The 22,251-nt window shown below is 43.3% G+C and overlaps 1 protein-coding gene across 4 annotated transcripts in view; it reads left to right on the forward strand.

Annotated features, from left to right (window-relative positions):
- LOC1279182 (leucine-rich repeat-containing protein 15) overlaps positions 1 to 22,251 on the forward strand; it is a 164,636-nt gene that overhangs the window by 85,081 nt on the left and 57,304 nt on the right. For 2 of the 4 annotated variants that reach the window (XM_061662138.1, XM_061662139.1), the window contains exon 3: positions 18,868 to 18,900. The gene's annotated coding sequence lies outside the window, so the exon portion shown is untranslated. Of the gene's footprint in view, positions 1 to 4,480; positions 4,590 to 5,966; positions 6,361 to 18,867; positions 18,901 to 22,251 lie in introns of those variants that run through there. The other 2 variants (XM_061662135.1, XM_061662136.1) reach the window with 2 other exon arrangements.

Below are 22,251 nucleotides of genomic sequence, written 5' to 3' on the forward strand. Positions count from 1 at the left end.
GCGCACACACACATCTATGTGCACACAGCTGTGCCGAAAAGTGGTGACGCGCAGTAGCATAGATTATGCGACGAGCATTGTAATCGTTTGATTAGGTACGGTGTGCATGTATGTTTGTTTTGTTTTTCTTTCTCTAGCTTGCATATTGAAACGGGGAAAAAATACATACCAACGGCTATCAATATTACCAATTTATATTGATGGAATGTTTATTGCGACGTTTCTCCCTTATTTCTGCAGTAGATTTACTCCATTTCTGCACAGCAAGTAGCGCCGGTAGGATAGAAGTGTGGTAACAGTGCTTGTGTTTGTGCAAAAACGGTTGTTTACAGAACTTTCCCCCTCTTTCTGCTGTTGAACACTTCTATCGAAGGTGGAGGAAACGATCGATTATCTCATCAACAATGCTCCCGTTCCAGTTTTTGCCGAGATGGAAAGGGCATTAAGCAATCAAATGGGATAAGCAGGAATGCATGACTTTGACTGCGTAGTTATTTCGCTCAACCATAATCGGATCAACGGAGAAGGCACCCAAACAGGAACAAAACCCCCCGTTCTGTATCCTTTTGAAACATAAATCCTACACAAACACGTAAAAGCAAATGCGTCTTGAGCGAATAGAATGATTGACAGTGGAGGAAGTAAAGCGAGTGGAAAAGGGTAGACGAGATCCCGGCTCTCCCCTAGTACGGGCCCTGTGAAAGTGAAAATACTTCCTCCGGACCGTTGTACCTCTCCTTTTGCGCAGTCGATGCACGTGGCATTGTTTTTACACATACGTCATTCCGCTGCGAAACTCATGCAGAACGCCCAGAATCCCTTAACGCTGCGACTAATCGGAAATAGTTTTCACGTTTCTTGTTCTCTACACTTCTCTTTTTCCCCTTCTTTTCTCGCTCTTTCTACCACTCGAAACCCTTCCTTCATCATCGCCATCATCGTGAATCGTTTGATGTTGGGTGGGCAATGAAATGGTTTGCCAAATGGCCTAAGCAATTCCATTCAATTATCACGCTTGGAATGGTTTGCCGAGGATCTTGGGACGTGCGCGTGTGCACCTTACCCAGCCCCGGGGGCCCAAAACTACCCGTTGGAGAATGATTCGTTGTTGCATTCCTTTTATTTTCACCGGGCTTACTGTTGCCTTTTATTTTACAAACCACTGCCCAAGACACGACGCTTGGTTCGGTTGGTTTTTGGTGCCGTTTGCCTCGGATATGAAATGCAACACAGCATTTCTTGGAGCTTCTGGGAACATTGACTTTCCAGTTAAATTCATTTGAGCAACGCGCAGAGAAAGGTCGTTGCGGTGCACGAATAAAGTAAGGTAGGTAGGGTACGTTTATCAAATTTCGTTATCACTTTTTGCTTACGATAGGGCCGCTCGGTCGTTAGCCCTGCTTGCAGTGGATCGAGAAGATCAAAAGCGTATCAAAAGCATTGTAATCTAAATACGTTTGCTCTGCGTATTATTGCTTACTGTGTCGCATTTTATTTGGAGAATAAAAAAAAACTCATAACAAATGTCGCAGAACAATAATGATAAGAGATTATTTACAATTTATTTACAAGTGTCAAGCGGATAGGAAGGATTTCCGTGCAATTTTCTTGAAACATATTTCATTTTCTCCGAATTCATCATATCTAGGACTTTGAATGGTACAGCATATTTGCTTATCAACTTCCTTGAAAACTGTATGATTTAAACAGCGTGGGCTACATTTGCCTTTGATGCATATTACTCACTGTGTGTCCATTACAAATAGCAAAGATAGAATTGATATTCTGATTCCTTCCAAACCATGTGCCTCCCATTGTGCAAATAATAATGCCAATAATTGTCGTTTGACAAAATACAATTTTACTTTCATGCTGGTTTCTGTTGACATTTCATCATGTTATTGCATCTCAGTAAATAAGGTTCTCTGCTGGATATGGTAGATGTCTCCAAGCTGCAAGTGTGACAAGTTCTTATAGTGACGAGTGATAATAACTTACTTACTTACTTATCTGGCGCTACAACCGCTTTGCGGTCTTGGCCTGCCTCAGGAGTGTCCGAAACCGCTCACGGTCTCGCGCCTTCGTCTGCCAGTCCGTTATCCCGGCCTTAATGGCGGACGCCTCCACGCCATCTTGCCACCTCAATTTGGGCCTACCACGCCTCCTCTGTCCTTGTGGACGGCCTAAAAAGACTTTACGGGCTGGGTCGTCCGTTTCCATGCGTATAACATGGCCAGCCCACCGGAGCCTGGCGAGCTTTATACGCTGTACGACAGTGAGGTCGCCGTACATCTCGTATAGCTCGTCATTATAGCGGCTCCTCCATTGTCCTTCCACACATACGGGGCCAAGTATCCTTCTGAGCATCTTCCTCTCGAACGCGGCTAAGAGGGTTTCGTCAGATTTGGACAGTGTCCATGTCTCAGAGGCGTATGTGAGTACTGGTACTATATAGGTACTATATAGTCCCAGCTTCGTCCGTCGCGACAGGTTCTTTGAGGTGAACTGCTTTTTCAGGCTGTAGAATGACCGGTTGGCAGCCAGCATCCTTGCGCGCAACTCAGCTTCCATGCTATTGTCGTTGCTGACCTTTGATCCCAGATAGGTGAATTGTGGGACGACTTCAAAAGTGCGTTCACCTATCTGCACGTCACGCCTACGTAGATTCTGATTATTTGTTGGCGGGCCCGCTGATGTTGCCACCATCAGTTTGGTCTTTGCCTCGTTTATCTGCAATCCGAGGTTCTCTGCCGCCTGCTCGATCCCTTGGTAGGCTTCTGCTACATAGGAGAGCCGCAGACCAATGATGTCTATATCATCAGCGTATGCCAGGATCTGGGTTGACTTATAGAAGATGGTTCCCGTAGTCTCCACCCTCGAGTCGCGGATGGCCCTCTCTAGCGCCAAGTTGAATAGTGTCCGGGGGCATTGCGTATGGTCGGTATCGGGATGTCCGTTTCGAAAATTTCTGTGGCTTTCCGTAGTCGTTGATTCATGGGACTGGGTGACTGGCCCTGCGCCCACGTGACCGTTTTGTTTAGCGTCGGGTTGCCCCCCCGACGTTCAGGCACCCAGTTTCCCGGGATACCCACCCCCCTCCTGGTTCGCCATGTGCCACCATCCGCCCAAGGGGTTGGGTCAAGCCCGTGTACCCAAGCTTGGATATGTGGTGACACATGTTACCACTCTGCACGACGAGGACGTGTCGGAATAGGAGTTGGATGGGAGAGCCTGTATTATCCCTCAATGGGGCTTCGGATCCCATCCCATTACAGAGCAAAATGGGAGTGATAATAACAGTTCAAAACATATTTGTAATTACCTTTTCCTGAAATGCTTTAAATTTAACACATCGTAATACATTAGAAGATGAAATTTATGTAAATAAATAGTATTGTTGATTGTTACAATTGTGATTTTTCAAATGCACCTGCTGGGAATCGATTTAATGTATACGATTTAAGCAATAAATCGAAAACAATTGCAATATTTTCTTTGCGTTAATGATCTACCATTTCCTGCTTAATCCCTTACGATTGAAACCAGTAATCAAGCGTTCAGCGTAGCGTAAATGGTGCAAAAGATATGCAAACATGCTCATGAACGGGCGTTCAGCACAGCAGCATCCAACAGCTGATAGTAATAATAATCGAACGACAGAAACAATATCATCGAAAATATTTATCTAAATAGGTACACATACACAAAAGAACGCATTTCCCTACAGTACACGACTAGGAATATCTGATTCAGAATATTTGATCATCGAGACGGGGAAGTTGTTTTATCAATTTTCGGCAGCTTGAGCAAACGCAATGAAAATAATGCAAACACGCGAACAAGGACCAAAACCGTTACCCTACGGCAGAGTGCATTGGCAGTGTCGCAGAGATTGCTGTGTGTGTACACCTAACACTCATGTCAGCAACCCTCACTCTGTTTCACGTGAACATAAAAAATGGAGAGAGTGTGAGCGTGTGCGTGTGCTTCTAAACCCAACATCGAATGCACCCCTAATGGTGAAGAATATTTTTATGTTGATTGTTTAAAATTATGCACAATTCATTATGCGTTCATGCGACGGTGTAAAAGTTCATCGGACGAATGAACAGTCCGCAGCAAAACATTGCATTTACTCTCGCAGCATAAAATTGGGTAGACGAAGAAGCGAGAGAGCGTACAGGGTTGCTGCTTGAATGATAAAAACTTTTTTTTTGTAAATATAAATTTGTCACAAAGTTTTAATTACGCACAAAATTTATTAATTTTAATAAAAAAAAAACAAAAAAAACATCGTTACTTTTAGAACCGAATTTTATGTTCCCAACAAAACCCTTAAACATCTTTGCCTTCTCTTTGACTCTCACGTTTGACACTGCCCAAGAGAGAGAGAGAGAGAGAGAGCGCCGGCAGTGAGAGCTCACTGTTCATGTTTACACCGCCAATGCACAGCACGCACCGGTTCTGGTGCGATGATTTCAGAACCGTCTCGTCAGTATTTTGCCCAACATAGCCGCGCGTGGCCACAACGGCGCCGTACGCCAGTTAGAACGCGCACAACCAAAAAAGCCGTTAGCGTAATGTTTCGCGTAAGTTTCGTTTTGGTTGTTTGGTCGCCGTTCAGCACCCTCGTGGCAAATGCACTTTTATTTGTGATTTAGTTTGGATTATATTATTCGTTTATGAGTGTGTGTTAGAGAGTGTGACCACAGTGTAGCGTATTGTTCTTTGCGGCATAGTGAGTGTCAGTATTGTGATGATGCGTATTGTTTGTTAGGGGACGATCAACGTGCGTTCGGTTATAATTTATTGAAATTCCTCGCTTCGGTTTGCCACACACGACTAGCGTCTGTCACAAACGCGTACCAAAGCTTCCGAAGTGTTAGGTGTTTAATTGTGAACCAGCCATGCGGATTTGATAGATAAGGGATTTGCGCATCACTCGGATTACGCACAGGCGCACGGTCGGGATTGGACTGACGGCGTCTCGTTTTATCCTTTGTGTGGTCCATTAAGGGTGAATGTGTGGATAGATGATCTAGATAATTCTATTTACAATCAGTTGCACAAAACATCTTCATAATCTCATTTTAAGAAAACCCTCCAAGAAACGAAAATCCCACGGGAAATCGTGATTTTACCGTACCCCTCCCTATCGCTCGCGATCAAACATTTTAATAACTCACAATAAAAGCGACAGTTTTAGGCTCAAATCAAACAACCCATCAAAGCACAGAGTGAATACATAAATCCCGACTTTTATCCTACGTATGTCTGTGAGGTTTCGGGAATCGGCAATTAAGCTATAAGCGCTAGGCGGTGATCATAAATTTCGATAAGCGGTTCTAGTCCCTTCCCTCCCAGTGCTAGCGCCGGTCGGCCTGCGGCCTACCGTGTCCCTGGTGGCACCCTGCTGTGGTCAATTGTGAGTAAAAAACCTTTGTGCAGTTGTTTGTGAATGTGTCGTATTCTCTATGTACGCGTGCATTTGTGTGCGTATTTGTGTGGCTTTCTGTACGAGGTTGAATATCTTGCTCCTTTCCTGACCGGCCGCAAGGAACATGGCCAGGTGTTTTCGCGGAAAGGAAATCATCGCGGGCACAAAAGCGGGAAAACAACACCGGTGTAAAATTATCGGATTATCGTCGATTTGTTTTCACTAGAGCTTTCCGACCCCCGGCCTGCACGCGTTCCTTCTCCCAGGGGTATGTAGCCTTGTTAGGCCCGTTCGCCGCCACTGCTCGATTGCCTTGTGTAACGCCGTGTGCCGGACACCTTCTTGGTGGTGTAATTCAACAACTCGGAACCAACCGGATGCCGCCGGTGTTGAGTGTAATTCAATAATTGCAGATCGGATTATCGGGGAAAATGTGTGTCGCGCGGCCCCGCGCTGAGTGGTGAGGCATTTTTTTACGTTTAAAATGTGTTTAGTTGATTGTTCTGTTTTCTTTTCATTTTGACGCAAGGCAGTGAAGCATTATTGGTATGGTTTACAAGTGAAGTGAAATGAAGTGTTTCTTTTTGTAAAAAAAAACAAAAACTAGTGAAAGTGTCAATTATGAGTGATAGTGAAAAGTGTTCTATAAATTGTTTTATGAAAGAAAAGTGTATGCAAATTGGATGATAAATATTAAAGTAAAAATTCTTCTCTATAAAGGAGAAGAAGAATTATGTAAAGTTTTTTGTTTAAAGTGCTCGTGAACGCATTGTATCAAACAATATTTTTTCACCTTCCTTTTTTGGTGAACGGTGCAACGTTACAGCACCACCGGCAGCAGCAATACAAGTTCTTGTGAAGCGTTGCAGAAGCATTGATGCACCTTACTAGGGGATCGATGTGTAACATGAACATTTTCTAAGGTAAGCAAGGATCAAATAACATTCAGAGCACGATTGAAAATCACGTACAGGACGACAAAACACAATCAATGCGGGATTAGAGTGAGAACAGAAAGACAATAAAAGCTTTCCAACTCATGGGAAATGAAATTTTGTTCACTACTTTTGCATGTGCATTTCGTTGAATACGGTTGAAAATGGACAACAAAATGTTTCATCAATACAAAAAATAAGAAATAAATCTTCAAAAAAAGTTACACACAAACTAGGCAAATTAAGTTGTCAATCAAAAAAGAAATAAAGTATGCGTTAGCAAAAATATTGAAAATTAGGTGATTTAAATTGCGCAGTATATTGTTTAAACAAAAATGAAAAAGAGTTCCCTATATTAAATCCTTCAAAACCATAACAAGTTTAATTATTTCAAAATTAATTAAACGTTAGAATGCTCGTACTTAATTGAGACGCATGTGAAACATCGCTTAAACCTCCAAACATTACAAACAGTCACGAACAGCCATCGATGGTTTAAAAAATGTAATGGGAAAAATACCCCTTTCTTTACACCTGTGCAATCAAACTGAAAATGCTCCTTTTTTCCCTACCAGCATGCTAGAAAATACTCTACTCGCAACACTTACTATGCGCGTCTATTCAGCAAATAACGGGTGCACTCCATTTTCTGCATTGTAACACTCTGGATTGTACTTCACTAAAAAAAGCTGGCGCATCGTTTACACGGAAATGGTATTTACTTTTTTACGTGTAACAAAAAGTAAATTGGTTCAAAGCCGGGAGTTTATGTTCGTTGATGGTCAATGTTTGCAGTGGGCTGAATATTTAATTCAACAAAAAAGCCTCGATGCGAGCAATATGCAACTAGCCATGGCTGCAAATGCGTGAATGGATAAATTAAATGGAATGTATGAATGCGTTTGAGACAAATTGCATCACTCTTTGTCCGATATTTTTTATTCGGACAAAATAAGCAAAATTTTGACAAAAACATTTCAATTTACCAGACAAAAATATTCACTCTTTTCTTTATTTCATTTTCACTAACACAAACTGAAACTTACTCATCAAATTAAAAACAAACAACATGCTAAAAGAGCAATTTTACCTCGTTACAAACGTTAAACCAAGCAAATAAATCGATTACTTTTAAAAGCTTAGTCAGTGTAGCGCCACCTAAACACGACACGCAATCCCTTGCGCGATCGATCATTCCCAATAAAACCTTTTAACGGGATCGAAACGCCTCCCCAAATAAAGCCGAAGCTAATCCGCATCAAATTTAATTCTAACCTTTCATGCGACTAGCCGCTGCTACCATGCGATCATTTGAACGACACCAAAGGAAATGGAATCTGCCCGCGAGGCATCGATCCGTAGTTTGCATGAGTGGGCAATATTTTCGTACAATTCATTTAATTGGTTTTAGATCAACACAAAAGATCTAAACGTACCCAAGATCAATGGTGAGAATAAAAGAAGATACACACTGCTGAACCGCTGCAGTTCCATCGTGCCTGTCATTTGACAGACAGTTCGGCATCCCAGAAATTGGCCCAATTACAAGCCATGAACTTGCGCCCGAAAACGGTGTGCTTTTCTAGCGGCCGGGTAGCTGCTAATCTTGATGCGTTCGGACTCGAACCCCGAAACGGCACCACTGCCAACACTCGTATCTTGTTTCATTGTTTAAACAAAAAAATCAAAGACCAAATCTCGCATCAATTAAAGTGTCTAGTGCGTGACCTGAGCCCGTAGGCTTGTTCCGTTTCACTTGTCCCGTAGCCGTGTAGCCGTGAAGCGGATTCGACAAACATGCCCGTGTTGAAAGGCTTCCCGAGGATTTGACTTGACGAATTTATTGACATTTTATCCGTGCCCAGGGCGGCCAGCACATGTTTGTTTTCAGCCGTCTGGCACGCAAAGGGGAACCTGGGGAACCCACTGATGGACTGCAATGTGGGTTATGCCTGGAGTCCACACTGCCGACCGAACCAATCAACTACTTCACGGAAGAGTGGCCAGAACCAAGTGGGCTTAGTGTTCGTTTACACTTCCTGGTTTTGGACAGCCACACTCTGACATTGCACGAGGACACTACGGGTTGAAAAGCCGGACAGCTCACCAGAAAGAATAGGAAGTCGAGCTTCCGGCAGTTCTCGCCCTTTTGGCCGGAAAGCTTTGCAGTGGAGCTAATCTGCTTAGCGACACTCTCTTGAAGCCAAGGATCCTCTCGAAGCAGGGATGGTCAACCCCGCTAATAACAACAACTCGTCTATCGTACTGTTGCGAAGAAGTTGTTCTGCATTTCGCACTAGAGCGGGCCCGGGCGGATGACTAGCTGGCCCAGATGACCAGTACCGAAAGGATAACGGATATATCTCAGCAATGTGTCATTCTACGGCACAGCCAGGCAAGTTCGCGTGTGTTTGCGCTGACACAACTGATTCCCATTACGCCATCAACGCCCATTACCATCCTCATCATCCCCATTAGCATCCTGCAACCTGGTACTTCCAGTGCTCGAATCGAAACAGAAGCGTGTGCGCGAGGGTGAAGAAGCTTGTGTCAGAGCACACAATGAACGGCGGCAAGGACGTCTTAATTGTTTGCCGGTACGTGTACTACGTGTGAGCTTTCCGCTTCCCGTACACGATCTTCACACTTTAACGGACGTCCCACATCGCTAGCAAGACGCTTGCCGCTGATGCTGGTGAATACCGACGAAGCAATTCTTCGAATCAACATCGAGGCGTATCTTTGCCGATTGTCTCCAAAGTCAAAGCTCCCGGGCTTCGTTAATCCCGTGCCGTGCGGGGCTCTGAGGGAAGTCAAAGTTAAGTTTGCTCCCCGCTCCCGCTAAAGATGGTGGGTTGATCATGAAGGTATGTGAGGTGAAGTTGAATCTAATTTTATCCCAAAGCCGTTGGTTTTGCAAATGGATCCTGGCGCGTCTGGCATCCTCCGTGCACGGTACCGTTTGTTCGGGTAACTTTAATTAAATAATAAAATTCCTCCTCCTCCTCTTTCTTGCGGTGTGGTAAGGAGAACCGCAAAATATTTACCGAACAGAAACAGGTGAAAACGATGGTACTGCACGATGTCTGGGTGGGTGTGTATGTGTGTTTGTGTATGGGAGTGTGGTACGAGACAGTTAGATAATTCTGCAACTGATGTAAATGAGCGCAGGAATCGGTTGTATGCGCGGCTGGTAAGCACTTCAGCAAACCATGCGAAAGACTGGCAAACATACGGGAAAACTAATCCGGTACATCTTCGGTGTCTTGTAATTAGCAGAAGTAGATGACGGTTGATGAAGTGTACGGTTCTTTTGTTTAATTAAGGGAAGATAGAAAGATAGAGCGAGTTCGGTAGGAGATGTATTATTGAGGTAATTTATGAACGTGAGTGTGTTAAAGATTGATTTTTTTTTATTTTAAATGTATATTAAACTCAATATAACAGATCTTTCTTTATCTTTGTCCAAGAGCCTTCTTTTCGAAAAAATAAGCAATAAAACTCATAACACTTTTCCGTTGCTTGTCTCGCACCAGTGATTGATAAACCTGTCCGAAAGGGTACGGAAGCCTTTCGGGAGCCTTATACTACATTAAATTGTCTTCCTGCCTGACACACTTTTGATTATTCCATTCCAATTTTGCTTTCGTTTCTTTCCCCTATTTCTGTCACAAAAAAGTAACACTTCCCCGACGGGTCGATGCCCGTTTCTTTTCCAGTCAATTGCCTCGCCGAGTGTTACATTCGAACGACACTCGTTGCCATCGTTGACAACCCTTGTTACTGTCACGGTTTGACACCTGGCTTAAAACCGTTCGAATAACCACGGTGCACAATGGTGGAAAACTTACACAGTGCTGTTTTTTTTGCAAAATTGATACGAAATAAAATAACGGACATGCATACATACGACCTGACGTAGGGGTCCGTGTGAAAGAATTCACTCACAACACTCCTTTTCAACGCGGAACGATCGACATCATCATATGTTAAACGTGATTGCATTTTAGCAGCAAACGTTCGAAACGTTGACACACGGCTATCAGCTCTCGTAAAAACGTGCTCAACTCCCGCCCCGAATGATTGACAGCTATCAGAAGAACCCTTCTAGGATCAGTCGCGGAGCATGAACCGTGCCGCTTGCATCATTATCAACGAATCTAATTTGTGTTTGATTAACACACTTAAACCGCAGCTGAATATAACCGGGAGCAAGAGGCGCCAACTTCATTGGAAAATGCTGTTAATATACCTAATCATAGCGGTAGGCAAACACAATTCCCAGCTTCCGAATTACGCTCTATTGGCAGGCACACCGGTGTAGATTATCGTTACCTTCGTGCAGGTGTGTGCCCGTATCTCGCAACATTGGGAATGGCTTCGACTGGATGCGAAATTCTGTGCCAGTACCGCAGAGCACCGTCGTAGGTGAATATATTTAATTTAATTCTCCATAGGCACGGCTGGCCAGCACCAAACAATGTCACACGTGGTGAAGCTAAACCACATTTTGTGTGCCGGGAAGTCTCATGCCCAGTGCCAGAACATCCTTTCTCTCCCGTCAACATCATTAGCTCGCGGTACCTATCGCTTCGTAAAATCAAAGCTGCTGACTTTCTACCGTAGCGAGGTGTGCCAAACCGAAACTACTCGGCTGGGTTTGGAATACGGCTGCACAAGGGAAAAAAACCCACCCCTGGGCAAGTTCAAAGATACTCTCCCACACAACACGCCGGTGACCTTGATTGGCGGGGTATGTTTCTCGGTGTGCGAAAAACGCACCTTTTCGGGTGCAACCGATGGTGGTACCGGAACATGCGAGCAAATTAACAAACAACGTCATTGCCAACATCGGCCAAGCATAACGCGGCAGCCCTTTCCGTCGACGGAACGGAAACAGCTGTTTTGCGGATGCAAATGCTGTACAACTGCAGATGATTGTTTTGCGTACCGCTGCTCTCCGGCTGTTCTACTGATCTGTCGCCAGTGAAGTGTGAAACTATTTCGGCACACGGCACCCGAACCCCGGGTGCACTCATCGATAACAATCGATGAGCGAGAGGCGCCTAATTGAAATGGGCGGTTATGGAAATGAGCGTTGGCAGTGCTGGCAGCAACAGCAGCAGCGGCAGCAGCAGAAGTACCATACGCTGACCCTCACGGATAACAGTTGGCGGGAATGGCTGGCACGGGCGTGTCCGTGTTTTGTGTGGTATTTGTTTGGTAATGAAATAAATGATCTGCTCGGATTACATTGGTGCAGTGTATAATCACAGCTGCTCCGCCGGTATAAATAAGGATTTTGTTAAAATCAGCATCTAATTAGGATATTTTACCGGCACAAACATTAAGTGTGAGCTTCCTGATGAGCATTGGGTGGTGTTACTCGTTAAGGATAGTGGATAATCCCAAGAAAATGAAATGTTTTATCTTTCGTGTATGTGAAGTTTTAAGTTTGTTAGCATGCGCTTGGAGACTGATTGTTTCTTAAGTAATCTGTTAATTTTACACGTATTTCCTCATTCGAATTGATTTAAATGTTTGTTGATTGTAGAAAAATTTACATCTTGATGATCATAATTAACTTGTGTGATAAAACATATTTACGTTAGTTTATGAATTACTTTAATTTTTTACATGCTGAAACTTGTTGACGAGTACACAACATACTTCAAGCTAGTAACCAGGATTGAAAAAATACAACTAAAAATGGGTTTCTCTATGATCTCTGTATTTTTACCACATATGTTCTAAATATTGAACAAAAATTAAATACGATCGAAGCAGTTCAAATATTAATCAAAATAAACACTGAGTAAATAAGTAAATATCATATTAGCGACAGCAAAAAGAAGCGCGAGCAACAACTCAATGAACTCACAATAGGCGATAAAGTGAAAAAATACGACTATACTTGTTCAAATCTTGGATTGGTTTTTTTACTTGCTTTCATGATCATCAATCAATTTTTTTTCTATGTTTTACCTTTTTTACTTGTGTATGGTAAATTCTTTAATTTTACCGTATTAATATCTCAAATATATTTTTTTAATTCTCGTACTAACACCCCTAATCACTCTTGAAGCAAATTAAAAAGCGAACGTTAGTGGGAGCACGCATTTTCTGTTAGCAGTTTTTATAAAAAAGTTTGTAAGACAAGTAACTTATGTTCATCATTCCATTGCCATCAATCATTTCCATGTATTTAAGAGGACATAATCCTTCTTCTTTCAAGCAAAATGCTTAGGATATCTCTAGACAGTATTTGTCACACTTATCCCTCGTCTGTCCCAGAGCATCCAGCTTCCAAAAAAGCAAAAGAGTACTGAATTTGTTGCGCAGTGGTAAACTAAATACTCATTCACATTGCAACTATTTGCTAAATATTCATGCAACCATCTGAGGAAGGTTCTTTCAACAATCTCTCAACGGTAATTCAGTTAACGGTAACTGTGGGGTGGAAAATTGTAACGTGAACCCTTTTCGAGCTACGATGCAGACGACACACACTCTTGCATTTTATAGCGAAATCGAGACTTTGGGACAAAATGGTTCACTGCGTGATTCAAGAAAGTGGGGAAGAAGGTTTGGTAAGAGAAGTAAAAATGTCTGTAGAATGTAATGTCATCTGCCAGTTCGTTGGTGCAAGGGTATGTTCGGGTAATCTCACCGGCCAACACTTCTGACCCACGGTGCTGGATGGTCAAGCTCAACTATCATTTGACTTTGTATTCCTACCGTTTTCCAGGGAGGCACATAGTGTACATGCATGCCGTTGTCTATCGTCACTGGATGTAAAGCGTGCTGTGGCAGTCTTTTAGGGATGAATAAGCAAAAATTGGAGAAGATGAAAGGAATTTAGTGAACCAATCATTCCGGATGACTTTTGGTACTGCCTTTCATTTATTGGAACATGGACCTAAGAGGATGGATGGTGTAGGGAGTAATTGACATTGGTTGCTCAAGTGCTGGTTTGGATTAGATTTTAATAGATCGATCGATTCTAATCTATCCGGTGGACAGTTTAATCCATGCGCTGGTGCGCATGAGCTCATAAATTATGTTTAGAAATTGTCTTTGCTCTGAATTTTCCTTTGATTGGTTGCAGCAACAGTAAAACAAGACTAAAATTTGCAAAACTCACTGTAATTTTTCATCTGGTATCCATGTCGTTTGGAGCAGCGTACAGCAGAACATGTAATTTCCTTCGCATTTTTGTAGCAAAAGTAAAATAAAAAATACTTTCAAGTCACTGCTATTTCTGTGGATCAGTTGTACTTCCTCGGCTGTTTTTTTTTGTTTCATTCTCAGTGGCCACACACGCTTGACTCATGTACCGTACCGAACTGCTCCGAGTGCACGCTTATGCGTGGTTGTGTGTCCGACTGGGGTACACCGGCTGGGTCAAAACAATGGCTCTGAAATTAATATGCGGTTTCGGTTGAGGGACTCCTTTCTTTCCCGTCGGTCTCTGGCTTCCTGACCAGCATTGAATTACCTGTTGTCGGCTAGCTCGATGTCGGCCAACATGTGAACTTTGAAGGTTAAAAAAAAAGAATCATACGAACACATTAATAGCTGTGCGCTGTATGGCAGAAGCAAAGTATGGAGTGCTGTAGTGTGCCTTTTAGCTATCAGGCTAATTGTAGGCAAAAAATATAACGTTCAAAAGAACTTTGCGTACCAGTAGTGGGAGTGGGTATATTATGAGTAGTGAAATAAATAAAAACACAGAGAGTAATGAGGGAGCTCTTGAAACCAGGCTCTCAGTGAAAGCTTTTAAAGTTAATTTAACATCATGAAATTTTAATCCGTTTCGTAGAACACAACAATATAACTTATAGCTTCCGTGTTTTTCACGAGACTTACGACCCGGAGGGAACAAAACATAATCTTCCCATCAAAAGCACAGTAGCCTTCAGTTAGATGGTTTCTATTTCAATCATCTGCTTGCTCCACTATATCTATAACCGGTCTAGACACCAGATTGGTCTACATTTTTGGCACGTGTTGAAAGTGAAATAGAGATGCTGCTCTCCTGCATCATACCCTTCCTAATTCTTCCCAACCAACCCAACTGTTGTGCTATGGCAACAGACCAAACAATCTCGCAACACCCACAGCAAACTATCTCCGGTATCTTCCTGCACGAGCCAAACCCATGATACCGCTTAAACTGGACTCTAATCGAGTTACGAATTTAAACGTACCGAGAGCGGCGAAATTTTTTCGACAACAGTATGAGCCTAGCGCCTAGCGTAATCGACCAGTGCTTACAGTGAACTGGCCACCTAGCCCTTCCTTCATTATGCTAACGCATGTACGACAAATTCCGGTCGCTTCGAAGTGTGTGTGTTTCTCTGACATTATTTCCTGCTCTTTCAAAAAGCACAAGCCCGGAAATGTGGGAATCCGGAAAGGGATCTTCCTCTCGCCGGTAAGGCATCTCCACCAGTTCTCAATAGCCACAGCTCGTGTCATTGAGATTCGTTTTTGAGGAATCTCACCGAAAACCTCTGTAAGCAGGATGGAAGCCATGCAAGGTATTTCGGACCTGCTTCCGTCCCGTCCTGAGCACTTTGAAATCCTCGTAAGAAGCCGCACGCATCTGGCGGCACGTAGGCAGGAGAATCTTATTCAAATGTTTGGATCATTTTTAATAGAGGATTCGGAAAATATTGGAAGAAAACAGTTAAACACATTCAGTTTTATGTTAGGAAAAAATGTGAAATTTTAAACACAAGAAACCTAGCCGATCAAACTGAGATGATCAAAATACAACAACAAAAACTTTTCGATTTCAACTAAACGTCTCATTTCCGTTCATCCTTTTGTGTGCGTACCATATTCAATCGAATGTGACGAAAGACAAACCATTTTGCAAAATCTCAGCATGGGTTTGCCCGGCTTCCTTCCGTTAGCTTTATCCTATGCTAGGCGCGGGCTCTCCTCGTTAAACATTTTGTTTCTAGTAGACAAAACTTTTACCCGCGTTTTTCTCGGTAGCACTTTAATTGAATTGAAAGAAAGCTCTTTATCGTCTTTTTTTTTGCAGAACACTTTTCCCGGGACATTAAACCTGCCCAGGGAAAAATGGTTCGCTAAATGTGCGAAAGAATGCAGAAGAGGCAGAAAAGAAAGCAGGAAATCACTCGTTCGGTGGGAGTCTTCATAAATCACCTTGCTTAAAGTTGATCGTTTGTGCTGCTCTCCTTCAAGTTGCGCGGCCAGAAGTTTATCGTCTCCTTGAGTGCTTGAGTGTTGCCTGCCTTCACAAACTAAAGCCATACATACACACGCACATTGGGCTGTATAGTAAATAATAGCACAAACAAACCTGTGTGTGCCTACTGAGTGCCGTGATCAAAAGCTCTACGGCACGGAATAGAACACGTCCGATTATAAAGTTGGGCTTAGCGAAGGAGAGCACAACAAAACTTTATGCCTTTTTCCCGCGCGTTTTTACGGGTTTATCTCGGTACGGCGTCAGAAAGGGAGAGAGCGGACTGTGGAAAGTTTTATAATGTCACCGAATACTTATAACTCGATTCATTTTAGATTTTGCCAGTTTTTTCTGTTTTTATTTCGTTCTTTAAACGATTGCAGAAATTTGTTTCCCGATAGCTTGCAAGGTCCCAACAAGTAGGCCACCTTAGACCACGACAAAACGCTTTACGGCATCGTTTGCGAAAGATAAAGTTTGAATCCATGCACACACAACTGTTTAGCAATCGTATATGTGATATGCACGTGGATAGTAAAACCCTTAGTGAAAATCACCGAGAATCACCATATTTTACAACTGCTTATACTTTAATTCACAACACTCTTGTTCAGAGCCAAAGACAAACTCTGTAACATAAATAACACAGTTTGATACTTACTATAATTTTCTACTTCCAACAAAGCTCTTGTTGCGTCCTCGATCCGATCCGATCCAGCAACTTGTCACCAAACCAGTTAGCGTGACAGGAAAACACGTGTTCAAGCATACGCGAGTACGTTCGCTGCCTGTTCGCATCCTGTCTGTCTGCCACCGCTAAGAGAGCTTATCATACAAAACCCACTTCCACGCTCGTGCTTTAGTCATTTTTTGCCCGCCATTTTTTGTTTTGTTTTCATAGTTCAAATTGCTTTTCTTCTCACTAGACGCTGCACAAGGCCAACAGGATGTCCGAAAGCTGGAAGCAGCAAACCGGGCGGCCACTAACTCGGTAACCCGTAGCATGCTCGGTCGCTAGGTCGTCGTCCAACGTGGCTTCACTGCTCGGGAAAGTTTTTTGACAGTTCATGCACCAACAAACTGTCAGCAGAAATTAAAGCTAATCCTCCCAACAGCGACAGTTCACCCGACTGGCCACCGTTCGAACCGCTGAACAGATTTACCAAAAGAAGTATTTCAACCAACCCAGCGAATGGTGGTGAACCGTCAGCCAGCAAGCGCGAAGCAAACACTAACATTGCTCGAACAAATGGCTCTCGAGCTGTTAGAATGCTTTTCTGTGTGTGCGCTATGAAGCTGGAGGGGGAAAAAATCTTCAAAAATAATTCTTTACTCAACGCGACAAACAAAAAAAAGCTACATGGGAACAAATATTCGATATGAGCCAGGGTGTACTCACGCCCAGTTGGCACGGTGTGATTATTATTCGAGCACATGTTTTATTAACTTTGTCATGTTGCTCCCGGGGCGTGCTGGGTCGTATAACTCTACCTTCCGTGCCAGCACAATTCCCGCGAGGTTGACCTTTAACGGTGGTTCAGCGCTCTCCGAACTGTCGGCAGTTTCCACGCCCGAAGCATTGACATCCACCCCGGAGCGTGGGGATGTCTTCGAGAATGTCCTTAATAAGAATAGCGCTGATAGTATTCTGTTCTTGCTGCAAACGAAAAAAAAACACACACACACACAAGCCCAGATAGAAGACTACGGTGTGGTGGCAGCGCGCCGAGACGAACACCGTAGAGACCAAAATTAATGAACCAATTTTCGGCCTCCAGGCGTCATCATGCTCTGGTAAACCGAAACCCGAACGGAAATTGAGAGCATCTTGGGCTTTCTTGGACGGTTTCTGTCGCCCATGTTCCGGGCTACCGGCTGCGGGAGCACGAAAGAACCCGTCAATGCCTACCGAACACCGGCGTGACCCGAAAACGAATCGGGTCGTTTGTCATGATGATTGATTCGTCGACATGACGTGAACCGAAAGCACCATTAGAACGGCACACCGGCCGAAGCATTGCACAGCGGCACACGTTTCGCGACACGTTCGCTCAGCACCAATGTGTCCTGTGCGGTTTATTGTCGCAGCAGCAGCAGCAGCAGCAGCAGCAGCATCTCGTGGATTTGAGCCCATGCTTTCCGAATGCGTGATTGCACTTGACGACACGCGACAATAAACTTAATGCGACTAATTAATTGCCATTCCGATCGAAGTGTGCGGGCACGGCGTGGTAAAGTGCTTGCCCAGCAAATGGTACCCGGCTTGCCCGGTAATGCCCCCTGGTACACAAGTATCGGCTTGATGCGATTAAAGATTGACAGGTGAAGCGTGAATAAATTAAACGAAAGCCGGCTTCGATTGCAATCGGAACAGCACGAAGGGAAAGGCTTGTACCGGACCGGAGCAACATGGATAAGCCGTCCCAGGCACGTTTACTACGGGAGCAATCCAATTGAAGATAAGACAGCCTTGGAGCGAAAGCAAGGGATTGGTAATTAGCTATTTGATCGAGCGTTCAAAAAGTTTGTATTGCCCGTTCATCCATAAAACACCATTTTCCGGTTGTTTTGAGAATTGCTTTTTTTGCAATTGAAACTTCCAAGAATTGTTTCCTGTTGAGTTACGACCACTACCAGGTAGCTTTTGACCCTCATCACGTAGCTGTCTGGTTGGAGAGCTATGGGTATACAAATGCGTGGTTAGATTGGTTTGGGTTTAAGTCGTTATTTTCTTTTTTAACGGATACAAATGTGAATATCGAAATAACGAAGATCCTGGATGGACCCTCGACATAGATGAAAGCAATTAGTGTGTTTACCTTATTGGTCTTGAGAGGGAGTGAACTGACTATCTGGAAAGAATCATTGTGGTTTGGATGGAAGTGTTAACTTACATGTTTGAATATGATGTTATGAAAAACACGTTATATCATAATTTAAGGGTAGACACAACAATTGTAGCTCTGAGCTGACCATGATGCCCATAGCTGTAATAATGACCAATGACATAAATTGTTTGTAGCTCTTCTTGCTGTAATAAGATGTGAATAAAATTCCCTATGTCATTGGGAACCTGTCAATGTTTAAATTATTTTTCTACTGTAAGGCCTCGAATGAAGTACGCGTGTATTTTTAACAAATATCTCACTGACGCTTTCATCTTTCCGGAATTGATTGAAAGTTTACGAGGTGCATGCAGAGCTATAACGTCGCCTTTTGACAACCACCAACAACAAACATACTAACCTCTTGTTCTCTTTTTTCCATTTCAGTGACTCCCGTTCCAGCACCATCAAACAGCAAAGGTAGGGTTAAACTACGTTATTTATCATCTGTTATTTCCAATTAGTAAAACTTACGTCACCTGCGCTGCGTTATAAAACAAGATACAATCGAGAAGAATTACAACTATTGAGCCATAATTGGACAACAACCATCTCAACCATCACTAATACACGGCTCACTACCCCAGCAACACCCGCGTGTCATTTAGCTTCTATAAATTATTAAGCAGTTCATCAGCCATTCTTCGACACATTGTTTCATTAGCGGCTTTTTCTATTTCTATATCCAGGTACCGCGACCTCCACCATACCCGTGTCTTTTATTTACGTCTCTGATTTTACCGCACCTTCGAAAGACATTCCAGCAAACACACTACTTGGTCGCATTATTACTGTCTCATTACCATTTCACAAACCTCCGCCTTGCGGTCTAACATCAGGAAGAAGAGTCCACCGCCGCTCAAGAAGAAGTTTAGTCATTCTGACAAGTTTACCAAAACGACCTGCCGCGTCGGTCGAGCGCTGTTCTTCTCTCTCTTCAACTATAACGTGCGATACATTGCTGCATAAATAGTCATTACTCGCTCAGTCAGCATAGAAAGGTATGGAATTAGGTACGGCAGAACAGACTCGCTTGCCGCTCCAAGTTGCGGAAGATTGAACCGTTAAATTAGATACCTTTTGGAGGGTTTGGAAAGAAATACAGCGCGGACATCAAATGTACTTTCACCCTTCCTACCAAAAATTAACGAAGCATAGCAGCTGATCTTTTCTTCACCACGATGCGAACGACCGGAGGGGTTAGTTGCTAATGGAAAGTCGAAAAAGGTTTACTTCCGTGCTTGACCCGTTCGGTACGTGCCGGTATGGGGTACTTCGCGTTCGCGGTGCTTCTTTTTACGAACCCCAGAATTTCAACTACGTAAGTTCTGCACCGGCACCGGTACGGTTCGATGAACAACCGAAAGCCAAACTTTAAACGAAGGAAGCACACCGAGAAAGCTCACACGCATACTGACGATGCTCACTAATGAACCTTAGTGGAACCTCACTCACTCACTCGGCTAATCCAGCATATGCTCTACAAAGGTAAGGCCATGAAGCACAACCATGTCAACCTAGCTACTTCACCACTGGATCGCTGGGTACGTGCAGCAAGTCTTGATAAGCGACTGGAAAGCAACCGCACCAGATAGATCGATTCAGTACCGAACCGAGAAGCTGCTTTAGCGTACAACAGTTGCGATTTGTTACAAAGGAAGGATTTAATTATAACCGGTTATGACGTTGTCGGCCACGTTGATTGCCTTTAAGTGCATCCCTTGTGCCATCGCATGTAACCCAAAACAGTTGATCACAGTCATACAACCGATATGATCTAATGCACCTGTGTGTACCACAAAAGACAAGCGGCACAGCGCTACCGCGCTTCCGTTCGGAGACCGTGAATTGAGCTAACACACTATTGTCCCCACCATTCTCACACAGCACAACATGCGTTCCCTTTGCACGTCGGGACACATGCTTTATGACACAGTTTATGGTCTAGTAAGCACGCTGGATAGAATTATTATATGCACTCTCTTTTTAAGCTCTCATTTTTTGTCGCACTAAAAACGGTTGCAACTGTGGCAAAAAGAAAGCACCCAGAAAGGGAGCGGGAATGGATGCGATGCAAACGTGATTAAATTATGTTTCTGCTAGCATCGGACCTTGGTATGGGATGGCAATGGGAATGTAAACTCAGGAGATAGAAATTTAAATTATTAAATGGGTCACAAAAAGCCGCTTGTGTGGCGGGACGGTTCCATTAACGTGATGGATATGAAATTAAAGTAATAGGGCAGATTTAGATAGAGCGAGGGCAAAGTACTTTATTTTGTTGTGGTGACCTGACTTGTTGGCTAGATTGTTTAGTGCTACTGCTATGTTGATATATCGATACAAGAGTCATAATTAATTTATTATTAAAATTTCTGGGAAAACGATCGCTTTGCTGAGAAAACATATTTTTTAAAAACCACTTTAGGGACTCAATCTACATTTTAAATAACCTACTAAAAGATCATTGCACGTCCAATGCTTTAACATGATACTCTCACGCTTGCATGTAGCATATTCAATTGGTAAAAGCTCATGTACTATCTCCAAAAAATCTCAGTGGGCCTTTTTTCTATTTTTATTCTGACGTCGGCATATTAAGATTCATTTGACAATATCAACCCTCACGATGTAACCCCTAAACAAGAAAGCTACATTTCACGTCTTGTTAATATAATTATGGTAAAAGTGTATACCTTTTAGTCAAAAATAACGAGAACGAACGAACGAACGAATCACTTGCCACAAATACTTTCCACCCATTCCCGGTGCCATTCTAGTCACCAAGTGAAAAGCGTACCATTTGTGAAAAATATACTTTGTAGCAAAAGGTACATTTGATCCGTACAGTGGGGGAAAAGATCACTCAACCTGCAACATGAAATTAAATACAGCGTTCCTCCTGTATCGACGCCGTACCTTTTGCTTACTTCTGCTGCCCTCACAGCGAAACGTTACATGCTAGTTTGTATGCACGTTTCTACGCTTCTATTCATTGTATGTGTGAATAGTAAAAAAACGAGAATGCATAAAAACTATTTTCAGTCGTCTATCAACATGGCTACCATTTGGAACAAATGTTTCCCGTGCACTTTCTCGAATCCTCCGGAGAATGATAAAAGTTTGCCACGAGATGTATCCAATATCCTGTTGCAATATTTCATGATCGATTGAGCTGGAATGCTCCGCTTTCTCCATAGTTCATCAACACGTACACGTAGCAAATAGGAAGGAAAAAGAAAACCACACAAAGGGCGTAGTATGGGAAAATTTTACGAAAAACTTCCAAATTGATAAGTCGAGCACCGTGCCCGTGCGATATCGGATCACCGGAAGAACATGAAACCATCAAATGATCGGTACATGTGCGAAGAGAACTACCCATGCTCAGGAAGTTTGAGGTGTACCCTTTAGCCCTCTGGCAGGACCAAAGGAATGACACATTCCACATGCAACGATTGGCACAGGGCAGGACCCTCCCAAAACGCACACTCGCAACAGTATGTACCGAGAAAATGAAGCTACACAAGCGATCGACGAACATAGCTCGTTCGGTTATAATTCATCATCTTTTCGCACAAAACCTGCCACTTTCCAATGGACAGCTCGCATTGGGATTTGTAGCACATTGTGTGCACCGTAATGGTGTGTGCCCCTCTCATGCACATTGGTGCAGCCGTTTGAAACTGCCCCGGGGGGAGTCTATGGTTTAAAACACGTTCATCAGTCACTTGTATCGGTGGGTTAACTCGGGAGTTTGGCAGGGGCTCC

Source organism: Anopheles gambiae, chromosome 3, assembly GCF_943734735.2.
Source record: "Anopheles gambiae chromosome 3, idAnoGambNW_F1_1, whole genome shotgun sequence".
NCBI lineage: Eukaryota > Metazoa > Arthropoda > Insecta > Diptera > Culicidae > Anopheles > Anopheles gambiae.